General features: G+C 37.6%; 1 protein-coding gene across 1 annotated transcript in view; it reads left to right on the top strand.

Annotated features, from left to right (window-relative positions):
• DPYD (dihydropyrimidine dehydrogenase) overlaps positions 1-12657 on the top strand; it is a 994283-nt gene that overhangs the window by 240 nt on the left and 981386 nt on the right. The window lies entirely within an intron of this gene.

The raw sequence follows: 12657 nt of genomic DNA, 5'->3' as shown, positions 1-12657 counted from the left end.
GGCAGGCGGGCAGAGGCGCGGAGGGCTGCCGGCGACCGCAGGGTGCCCGGTGCGTCGGGACCTGTCTGCTGACTTAGGGGACTGGAGAAGCCTGTCCGGTCCTGCCCGGGGTGGCGACGGGGACTGAAGAGGCACCAGAGTTCCCGAGAGGTGACTCTCGGGGCATGGAGCGCCCCTGTCCCACCCCTTCTGCCTCTGCTCCTCCCCGTTCCCCCTCCTGTGCCCTTTCGGGACACCTGTCCACGCGCCCACCTTCAGTAGCTGAGTACTGCGGTTTGCAGAGTGGAACAGAAATAAAAAGATGTGTGTGTCAGCCGTAGCGGTCCCCGCTAGCCTTCGCGTTGTTTATGAAATAATTTAACAGGGGAATGGAACCAAGTACTGGGGAACTGAAAAATGCAGTGCCCTCGGAACAACAGAAATAAATTTGTCTTTCCTCTCAACAATGTTTGATTCCCTTTTGTCTCCTCTTCAGTCGCAATGCCGTCTTTTTTCTTTCTTTCTTTTTTTTTTTTTCTCCCTGTGAACAGGTTCTACCTAAGACTCCAGGGCCATTTTCTTGGTGTTCTCTCTGATACCTTTGATGTATCTGATGAGAGAGTTTAATCATAAACGGTGATTTTAGGCATGCTAACCCAAGCTTAGCACTTCTGGGAGAAGACAAACTACTTTTTTAGTGTTTCATACTTTTTGTTTTGTTCGGGGGCCTGGGGCTTTTTTTTAAAAATTTTTAATGTGCATCTCCAACTCTGGTAGAACATGGGGGGGGGGGAGGCATGAACTTTAGAAATACCAGAATTTTCCTTTCCTCAATCCTTTTGATGACCTAAGTAAAACTTTAAACCCACCTGTTGGCAGGAGAACTGCTTTTGCTACATTTTGCCTCTGTCATGGGAGAAACTTTGCACTCTGGGGGAAGGTAGTGTTTTTTCCAGACTCCATAGCTTGGTTTGAAAAATCTATTTTAGTTACAGGAGCCAATATATTATGTGGACATGTCTAATTTGGGTAAAATGTATTTTATTCCCCCCCACCTCATTTGATTCAGTTTATAGTCTTTCCTTGCAACTTTAACTTAACATTTCTTTTTGCTAAGTCAAATAATGTCCTAAGTTTAGGATAGTATTCAGGCAGTACTGATTGCAGAGATCAGAGGGTCAGAGAATGGGTGGTTTTGGCTGCCTAATTTCAGAGTGGGATGCTATCTACTTTACTGAATTGTTTCTCTCTCTTGGAATTGTCTTTGAAATCAGCTTCTACTCCCACTCTGCTGAGGACAAAAATACTAGTGAAATGTTCAATGACCAGCTTAATTTCATCTCCTGTTTCAAACAAGAATAAGTAAGAAGTCCAAGCCTTCACAACTGCCTTCAACACCATCTAGCCTTAGTCTATGTGACCATTCTGCCTGGTATTATTTATAATCTAGGAGTGTTGGTATTCAGACAACTTTAGCTTTCATATAGTTCATAAGTGCTACATGCTTTAATCAGTAACATCTTCCATCACACAGAGCACTTTACCTTTTCCTCAAAGTAACACCCATGCTTCATGAGCTAAAATACCATGAAAGAGCATGAAATTAATCATTAAAATATAATGCAGTGAGGAAAAATACATTAAGCCTAGGGAACACATTTGAGCATAGATGTCTCAGTTGATCCTATTGACTTACTGAAGTTCATTTGTGTGTTGAAACAGAATGACTTTATGAAAGCTCAGTTTTCTAATGAATTTATATGCTTTCTGTGAACAAATGTATTAAAGTCAGTCTATAGATTGATCTAATGCTGATCTTTATTGTAGCCTAAATATGTGGTAAAACAAGTAATTTAAAAAAATTACTGGTATTAAACAGATAATAAATGTGATAAGAATGCATTTATACCTGTGAAAAGTACTTAATAAATGTGAAAAGAACAGAGGGTGATAATGACAACCCACTATAACAGTGACTTAATTTTCTCTATGAGCTATTTACAAAACCTCAGGTTTCAGTGAAGCAGCCAAAAAAATCTTTGTTTCTGGGGAAAAAGTTATTGAGGTATATAAAGTTGCTTTGTGTGCACACTTCATCATTTCTAGTCTCAATTCAACATCATGTCAGGGTTTAAAAGGTTGGGAACACGAAAAACAACCAAGTCACCAGATGTCAAAGCTGAAATAGCCTTGGGCTGGTAGATAGACATGGAAAGAATTTGTTACTTGGTAGTAGGACATAGCTCGAATATTCTAAAATTTTTATTATTGTAGTAATCCTAGAAGTTTCATGAGAGGTCAAGTTTTTATTGTTGTTTTCTAGATGCATTAATATAGTTCAGATCCTGGCCTTTGGAGGTAAAGGCCTGGGGATGAGGTCTAGGTTCACCCCTTATTAGCAGTGTGACCTTAGGCAAGTGATCTAGCTACTCTGAGTTGCACTTACATAATCTGAAATAAGAAAATAATCATAGTAAAGATAATAAATTTCACAATTTAATAGCTTCTCATGAGGAAAAAGGACAAACGAGTTAACATGAAAATAAAAAATAGTAGGAAAATAACTATTAGTCAAATAATTAGTACTAGAGTTCATTAACAGTAGCTATATACATTTAAAACATGTTTTCTTTTTCATGATAGAATGTGTGCAACACACATGAGAGTGAAAGAGAGAGAGAAAAAGAGAGAGAAAGAGAGGAGTACCGCATACAGTGTCTGGTCATGTCATGATTCTCTTGCAGTCTGTTATATCTTGGGCACTCACACACAGGCAGGCTAGAGATTCCAACCATGGTGGCCAAGTGGATCCAGCTTCCCCTGAGCAGTGCATTACTGCTGTACCAGCCATCCAGCCCTTTGTGGGTTTACTTTTTGGATAGAGTCAGAATTTTGTCAAGGATGAGTTGGTTTGTTTTTTCCTTTTTAAAAATAAGTATTTAAAATTTTATTTATTCATTCATTCATTTAAATTTGATGGGGGAGAGAGAGAGAGTGAGTCAGAAAGCAAGCCACCAGGTCCAGGACTCAAACCGTGGTTGGCCATGTGGGAGTGTCTAGCACCTTAACCACCATGCCATCTACTGGTTCTCTGCTTTTTCCTTTTTTTTTTTTTTTTTTAATTGCTTGAGAACACATGCACTTGTCAGAGAGAGATAGGGAGACAGACAGAGAGGAGGAGAAAGTACCCTTCAATAGGGTATGGTCATTCCACGATCCCTTCTTTTCCATTTCTCCATCCTGTTGAGATTTTGTACAAACACACGCACACACACACCTATACCTAGAGTGCTTTTCACACTGATATGACTGGGATTCAAAACATGTTTGGCCATGTGCGATCTGGCTCTCTTAACCATTAGGCCAAGGTGCCAGTCCAATGATGACTTTTAAATATCAACTCTCCTGGAAAGGCTTTGAAGAAGATAAGTATCAGACATCAGTTACTGTCCCGTAACTTTTATAGTAGATCTTTATTTAGATTGAATTGATAGCTGAAAACAATATCTGTACACTTAGTGCTTTTTGTTTTGTTTTGTTTTTAAGATAAAGCACATATGGGGGGAGAGAGAGAGAGAGATTGAGAGAGAGAGAGAGAGAGAGAGAGAGAGAGAGAGAGAAAGCGAGGTACTCTCCATAGGGTCTGGTTGTGTTGAAGCCCCTTCCTCTAGTCTTGTAGCCCATCAAATCTTGGGCACTCATACAACATGGCCCATGCCCTTGTGTTTCTGCTGACTAGGACAGGAATTGGAACCACAGTTGCTATGTGGGATACTGCTCCTTTTTTTTTTTTAAGTTTTTTTTTTTTTTTTTTTCCGTAGGGTATGTGTGTTCACTGGAGAGAGACAGAGAGAGATAGAGAAAGACAGAGAAAGGGAAAGTGAGAAATCACTCCCAGAAATCACTCCCCAGGGTGGATGACCATGCTGCAATCCCTTTGGCATGATTTTCACGCTCTGGAACCATGGTCTGCCTTATGGGAGTCCAGCACCCTAACCACTATGCCACCTGCTGGCCCCAGAATACAGCTCCTTTTCACCAGCCCATTACTGCTGTGCCACAGAGCCTGCCCAGTGTCTGTATATTTAGAAACAAGGACAAATTCACTTTGAATAATTCACTTTTGTTCAATTTGTTGTTTTCCTCCACTGACAAGGATAATTGAGAATAGGCTATAAAAGTAGACTATATACATAGGTAAAAGAAAATATATACATCTGCAGCAAGGTTTTAATTAATTGAATAGTAGTAATTTTGGTAAATAATTACTACCAAAGTTGTTGCCTATCAGTTTCCTGTTTCCACAATCGCAAGTCAAGCTCCATTCCTTGACTTAACAGTTAATGAAAGATTAGGTACTATACAAATTTACCCTGGATCAGAAAGGATTTTAGTCCATTTTCCACAAAACCAATGCAATTTGAGTCACATAGAAATGACTTCTGAATTACCAATAGTATTGCTTCTATTCATTTGAAAAGGTAATGGAGAATTTTATGTATTTATTAAGAAAATGGAATGAAAATGATGAATTTGGAAAGTGAGTATAATGGAAATGACTTGGAAAAAGTGAATTTTAGGGAGAATTGACAAAAAGGAAAGGCATGAGATACTAACTGACAGACATGGAAGAAATATTTCAAAACACCCTTTATCATAACTACTTTTGTCCCTTAAGAGGGAAGAGGTTCATGGATCTAAAGAAGATAAAAAGGGGACCCAGCAGTTAGCATAATGGCTATGTTGCTGGACTCCCATGTAGTCGACTGTGGTTCGCGTCCCGGGCGTGGTGGCTTAAAACTCACACTGGGCGCGTGTGCGTGCGTGCTCAAGATCCCGAGAGGAGAACGGAGAAGAAGGGATTGTGGCGTGGCCATCCCCCCGGGGGGGGGGGGATTTCTCGCTTTCTGTGTCTCTGTCTCTCGGTGTCTGTCTGGCGAGCACATGCGCCCTATAGCAAAAACCTCTCCAAAAAAAAAAAAGAAGATAATAAGGACTCAACTTTGTAGGTGTGGTTATTTCTTTATTCACTTATATTTATATGTTTTTGCTGAGTATGTAAGTACAAGTTCTTTCTTCTTTGCTTCTTTTTATTGATTGGGTACCATAGATCTTGTGGAAATGCAATCTTAACTTCGTAAGGCTTTTAAAGCTTTTTTTCCCTTTAAACTTTAAACCTATTTTCTGAGTTTCTGTTGTTGAAAGTACACTTAACTTTTCTTCTTTTTCTTTTTTACTCATTTATTTGTTAATTTGTTTACTTATTTTCATAGGGTGTGTGTGCTCTCCAGAGAGACAGAAGGAAAGTGAGAAATCATCCACAGGGGAGATGGCCACACAGCTATCCCTTCTCCTCCATTATCCTCTTGGTAGTTTGGGCATGCCTGCACATGTGTCTGGCATGCTTTTCAGGCCCTAGAGTCTGGGACTAGAACCTCAGAGTCGTCTATGTGGGATCCATCATCTTAACTATCATATAACTTGCAGGCCTTATCCATCTCATCTGTAAACTATTCTGTGAACCATACTCAGTTTCATTTTACAGTTTTTTACCTTTTTCTTTTTTTCTTTTCTTTTATTTTTGAGAGGTTTTTGCTTTAGGGTGCATGCACTGGCCAGGGGGAGAGAGAGAGAGAGACAGAGACGGTAAGAGGGAAAGTGAGAAACCACCCACCCCCCAGAGGGATGGCCAATCCACAATCTCTTCTCCTTCACTCTTCTCCCAGAATCATGTGCCCTGCATAATTTTGAAGCCACCAGGCTGAGACTCGAACTATGTCACATTCAGTGACATAACCACTGCACCATCTGCTGGTCCCTGTTTATCCCCTTGCCAAGGAGTTTAGCTGGTCAGTTACAGAATCTAGTAATAGCTCCTTGAAGTTTTAAGGTTCTATGCATTTCTATAGTTGAGTATATTTGCATATATTTCAGTGGGTTTTAAGAAAAATTCTCTCTTACACATGAATACAGATGATCAGTTTTAGTAGATTAATTAAAAACTGTTAGATTAATGACTAATGATGAATCTATCACTAGGAAGATTTTTAGATTGAGTCCTCTTAATCTTACTGATAGCAGATAGTGTTTGACTGTTTGCTTAATTGTAAAGTGTGCTAGAATTCAATAGTATCCTTTCTTACATTCTGGGGGGAAATCCACTTTTGAAAAACAGAATATTAACAGGAAGAAATTAATAAGAATATTAAAAAGATCTGAAATCAAATGCTAAGATAATTGGATGATCTTTAAATAATTGTATTTTGACTATCTGAATACAGAACTTTGTCAAACACATGGTCTGAAATCTCGATGTCCCAGAAAGGTAAATATGTTTGCTATCTGTGGGAGAATTCTATTAAGTAGAAGAATCTTAAATTATAAAATTTGGAACACTAAAAACTAAGACAATGAGATTGAAAAGAATTATCAAAATATGAAGAAGAAAATAAGATGATTTATTAGATACAATTCAGGCTTCTATAGAACTGAAGAGGAGATTGAAAAATAGGTTTGGCCAATATATTTTTTCTGCCTCTTAGCTATGTGGATATAATAACTACCAATAACAGAGACCGCCTGTCTGTAAAACTGGGAAGAAGTATTTGTTTCATTTATATTCTATTTTAACTCAAAAATGTTTAATAAAACATTCTCAGAGTATAATTTATCTATAGTCAGGACTTTGATTTTCAAATGTGTCAAGTTTTATCTTCTGACCTTCATTTGCTGTTAATCCTCCATATCTAGACAGAAGGTGTCTTTTGGCCTCAAACATCAATAGTGAAGGAGTTCACAGATATGCAGGAGCCAATTATACTACGGAGATAACTCCTAATAAGATTATGTCTTTCCTGTGGTTTATAATTATTACTACTTCCATTGCTTTAAAGTAAAACATTATACTAGTGGGTATGAAACATTTGTATTTAGCATAACAGATAACTTATTTGAGAATACTCATCATACTTATTTGTTGATGTTTGGAAGTAAATACTTTTATATAAAATAATTTGTTTCACACTTAATAAAATCAAGCTTTAATTCATAGTTAATACCAAAACAAACTAAACTAAACAAAAAAGAAGTATTACACTAAAACAGACCTGAGTTCACATCCCAACTCTATAATTATTATTAGTTTATGATTATTTATTTACTTAGAGAGAAAGAGGAGGAGAAAGTTACCCTTGACATAGTCTCACCATATTTCAATTCCCCATCCTCCCACCATTCTTCCAGGCAAGCCAGGATCTTGGGCATACTTGACTTTTTTGGGTTGACTCCATATTAAAACCCAAGATTTTGTCAAATATTTCCAGTACTGTGCAGTGATGTCCAACTACCTGCTGCCTATGAGTGGGTCTGTTGTTTTTAAATTTTATTTGTGTTAATATGGTCAACTTCTTTCTTGGATTGTCTTTTCATCCTTTGTAAATTGGATTTATTCCTATTTATTTCACACAAAACCTGTAAGCATTAATCCAAGCCATGTATATACAGTGCCTCAGATAGCATATGCCATTTAAAAAGATGCTTTGTAATGGATATACTTATTTTAAATATTATTACTGCATATATCATGTGTCTTATATTTGGCTGTACTATAGGAGTAACACATCTGTTACATAAAGTAATAAGATCAAAATCAAGGGCTAACACCTAGTGCTTACTTGTTTATGGTAACATACATAAGGGTTGATTCCTTGGTGTTTTTCTGAGATTAGATCAGTGCTAATGCATAAGCAAAAATTATTTTGGGGCATTATCATTGACATTTAGAGATCATTTCATATTATTCTTTTCCAAAAAGGAGTCTCTATATAGTTAAAACAAACCAAACCAAACACACCTTTGTATTAATTGGAGTAAACTTACCTTTTCTTCAAGCAACACACTCGCTTCAAAGTTTTTTCTAGACTTTTAAGCATCCGTGAACAAACCACATTTATATATGAATAAATTGTTTAACTCCTAAATTTTGCAGTAAGAACCGGTACAGGGTGTACTTTCTGTAAGATGACTTACATATTAAAGTTTTTATACTTGTTATAGTAATTTCATTTCTTTGAGCATTCAGCTTGGTTGTGTAATAGTTGGTATTCTTGGTATCCTTTACCTTTATCATAATAATTAAAGAGACAATCTGTGTCCCTACCTCCCAGGTGCTTAGAAATTGATATTATGAGTGCTTATGAATGTCCCCTTGAGGCACTCCTGACTGGGCCACTTTGAAGAAAAATCTCTTCATCAATAATTAAACCCTGAGGGCCACTTCTCATGGGACCCACACAAAATTACATGTCAACTGCAGGCCTGATTTATACAGATGGCAATCATGGATGAAGCCTTAACTGCCCCTCACCCTCTCCCCATATTTTATTTCCCACTGTTTTCTGCAGTCCCTCCACTTTTATTTCTCTTGTCAAGCTTCACCCCTCAATATTCAACTTGTTTTGCCTATCCAGGATTGACTCATGTTAGGAGCTCTTAATATTTGTGAAATTCTTCAAGAAGGATATTAAAAATTGACTATAGAAGCATGTTAAAACTTAAAAAATGCTCATATGTCCAATGAAAAGATCATATGAAAATACTGAACAAAATAATAGAAGATATTGTGTGTTTACAGTTTGTTAATTAAAATAAATAATCTCAAGATAGTGGACAAGCCTGGAATATTATTGCTCTGGATGTATGATGTCTCGCTCTCTGGTCTTCTGGCAATCATTCAGCTACTTGGAAGAATTTGCTAATTCTTCAGTGCATTTGTTATTGACTAGTCTTATAAGCAAGATTTGTAATAAAATATGGCAATGTTGAAATTGTTTGGAAATGTTACCTGCTGTGTGATCATATTAAGGAAATGCAAAGGTACTGTTGTCATAGCTACTCTATTTACATGCTAAATAGGATTAAGTGTAATACTTAGGCTAGCAATATGAATTTGAGATGCTTATCCACTTTTTACTTCCTGTTGCTTGCTCACCTCTTTTCTTTTATCAAATGAATCAGCAAATTCTAAATCTTGCCTTGAAATACAGAAAAAGTCCAATCCTACCATGTGTATGGCTGGGCTTCAGTTCTGTGAGCGTGATCTGGAATAATAAATTTACATTTTTTGTTTCTTGGATAATACTGTCTTTAACCAGAAATTAAGACCAGAGTTTCTAAAAAGGAGATGGGACCCTCTAAACTGGTTTCTCCCCGTTTTTAGTTGATGCTTGTCAGTGGAAATCAGAACATTAAGCATATGATATCCCTACCTCACTGAGAAATTCAAGTTATCTTTCTTTGACTTCATGTGTCATAGTGTACCGAAAGCTCTGGGACCATTTTTGCAGATTTTTTTCCCATGCCAAATGTTGAAAAGTTCTGGAATAAAAATGTGAAATCCTGTGTAATTCAAAGAAAGGTATTTGGCTTCCTTCATAGATTTCTAGGCTAAAGCATGACACCTTTCTAGGAAAATGCTCATTTCTGTGCATTAATTTTTATTAATATTTTAAATTTTTTTCATTTAATTTTTAAATTACTTTTCATGATCATTACAAAAGATTTAAAAGATATAAAAAAAAACAAGTCAAAATATGACCCCAGACATACAGTATCATACCACCTGAAACAACTGAGCTGATATTCATAGAGTACTTTTTTTTCTTATGCATGAGATTTTATTTTTTTCCTAAATAGTCTTCTGAGAGAGATCACAAGAAGGAGCGAGCGAAGTAGAGAAAGAGAAATGGTGGTGCTCTTGACAGGTAGGCCCATATAAACTTTATAGTCACCCAAATAACATTGAAAACCCTGACAGAAGTAACATAGACCCAGATCTCTCCCCATTCGTTGTCAACTATCCAAATGGGTTTAGGAGTTAACAAGAGGGTCCTTTATATGCAAAAGCTCCTAAGGGTAAAGCTTATTATTTATTCCTGCATTATTTTGAATGATTTCTAAGTGGTTAGCAGGTATGCTAGCCTGGGTTAGGGTCAGACAAGTCCAGATTCAGGGGTCAAATCAGAAGGTTATAGGACAAGCAAAAGGCATAACAATTAGAGTCCCAGACCCAGTGGCTTAAAGCTCATGCCAGGCGCCTGTGTACACGCTCAAGATTCCAAGATTGCAAGACAAGAATGGAGAAGAAGGGATTGCAACATGACCATCACCCCTGGGGTGGGGGGCGGGAAGACTGTTTCTTGTTTTCTGTCTCTCTGTCACTGTGGTGAGTGCATGTGCCCTGTAGCAAAACCTCTGTTAAAAAAAAAAGAAAGAAAAAGAAAGAGAAGAAGGAAAAGAAAAGAAAGTACAAGATGAAATCAGAAGGCGGTTCAGTATCCACAGCTAGCTGTTCTGTATCTCTACTGCCTGGGTCCTTGGGTAGTCTCTTCAAGATCATCACCAATATTTTTTCTGTGTTGATGGAAGGGTAAATATATATATATATGTCTTTTAAAAAAAGGAAAAGGGGCTATCCTGGGTGCAAAGACAGGACAAAGTGGAAATGGCACCAATTACCTATTTGCCTTGTCCTTTCACCACCTGTTCTAGGTTACGAACACTTGTATATCTACATGCAGCTTTCTTCGATGTAGTTGTAACTTCGCTTGGACTCAGTGTTAATACTTCTTTCCAGACCGTGGCTTAATTGCCTGTAAGGTCTCTTATTTTTCTCTGTGCTGGGAGAACAAATAAAAGTAAGGCTAGGCCTCAGGATAAAATTCATAAATCACAAGTTGTGTTCTTGAGTAGAAAAATCTTCAGGTCCTTGTCTTGAATTAATAAATCTCAGATTGTTATTTTGAATGAATAAATGTAAAACCATCTGCAGCTGTCCCATCATGAGACCAAGAGGGTAGCTTTGATGTTGTTTCAGTTTTTCCACCTCTTCCCCCAGGACCAAAGCACTCTGGCTGACCAGATCCTCCAAAGATTCTTTTAACCCTAGAATTATGAGCGCTCATACCTGTGTGTGTGTGTGTGTGTGTGTGTGTGTGTGTGTGCGTGTGCATACAAATACCTGTGTATGTAATATTTTCTTCCTGTTACTCAGGAAGAAGAGTCTGTGAGTGTAGCTACTTTTGATTCAACACAGATTTCTCATAGTAACAAATTTAATAAAGCAAAACCTTTTTCTGTGTTGGGTATGGTAACTAAAATAACTTTTGACTTGTGCTACATTTTAAAAAGTTATTTATTTGGGACCAGCAGTTAGCGTAATGGTTATGTCGCTGGACTCCCACATAGTCGACTGCAGTTCGAGTCCCAGACCTGGTGACTTAAACTCACGCCGGGCGCGTGTGCCTGCGTGCCCAAGATTCCGAGAGGAGAATGGAGGAGAAGGGATTGCAGCGTGGCCATCCCCCCTGGGGGGTGATTTCTCGCTTTCTGTCTCTCTGTCTCTCTCTGTCTGTCTGGTGAGCGCATGCACCCTATAGCAAAAACCTCTCCAAAAAGAAAAAAAAAATATTTGATAGAGAATATGTGTTTATGCACATGAGAGAGAAAGGAAGAGAGAAAGAAGCACCCTCAACAGGGTGTGCTCACACTGCTGTCCTCTTCTGCTGGTCTTCCAGCTAATTAAGATCCTGGGCTCATACTTGAGCTCCTGGTGCATTTGAGGTCTATCGACCTGGGGATCCAAACCATGATCAGCTGTGTGACTTCCAGCACTGCAATTCTGTAAGCTATTGACTGTGTCACTAAGGCTGGGCTTCATGCTACAATTTCAAAAGATGGGAAAACTAGATTTACTTTTACCTAGTGGTCAACATGACCTTCAGCTAGTTAGTATTCCACAGGTTCTTTATATAAATTCTCTCTCAAGAAGGGATGCACATTAAAAGCAGAAGTCTGCAGATGTAAGAACCTTGAAGAGGCTGTCTTATGCAGTCCATCATTTGAGTAATGTGGAAAATCATATTAGGAACACTTGCAAAAGCAATTTAGGATTTAAACCCAGGTGATGTTTGCTGTACTCTTAAGTCCTCTGCCCACTGTACATCCCTGATCTCTTCACAGAATCTCCCAGAACTCATTTTTTTCTGGTCACGATGGTTTCCTGGACAGTCAAGGGAAAGGGTTCCCAAGTTTCCAAGACATTTTTACCTACCTAACTGAGGTTCATTATGTAATTCTATGTTCTGTAAACACTTTAATAACCCCCCATTAGATCTCCCTAAAAAGAAAAAAAAAAGAAAAAATGTAAGGTGACTTGGAACATGAACTCCAAACATAAATATATTTAAGCCACTGTCTTTTTTGAAAGAGATGAAAATATTTGCAGATGAAAATTATTGCATGGCTTTTGGCAATTACTGCCCATCATACCCTCTACTCCAAGTCTAGATAATATTAAATGAAACTTTAAAATATCCTTTAAGTTGGCTAATATCACAGTATGTTTATAGGATTCTAGAAGGGGAACTATTGATAGTATGCCTAACTGGTTAAAGGATCTGAAATATTTCTAAGTTGTTGTCCATATAGTACTACTAATTCACATTGTTGCTAGCAATTTATGACTGTGTATAAAATGATACTCTTTCTAGTGTAATTGATTACTTTGAATTTTTAAATAAACAATTACCTAAAACTCCTGTTTGATTGGTTTAATTTCAATTTGCTTGAATACTGGTAAATTGAACCTTTTTTTCAACATTTTAAAATAGTTTGAATTTT

Source organism: Tupaia chinensis, unplaced genomic scaffold (assembly GCF_000334495.1).
Source record: "Tupaia chinensis unplaced genomic scaffold, TupChi_1.0 Scaffold146687_1, whole genome shotgun sequence".
NCBI lineage: Eukaryota > Metazoa > Chordata > Mammalia > Scandentia > Tupaiidae > Tupaia > Tupaia belangeri.
The sequence above is the reverse complement of the archived record's forward strand: the minus strand, read 5'-3'. Positions and strand labels throughout refer to the sequence as shown.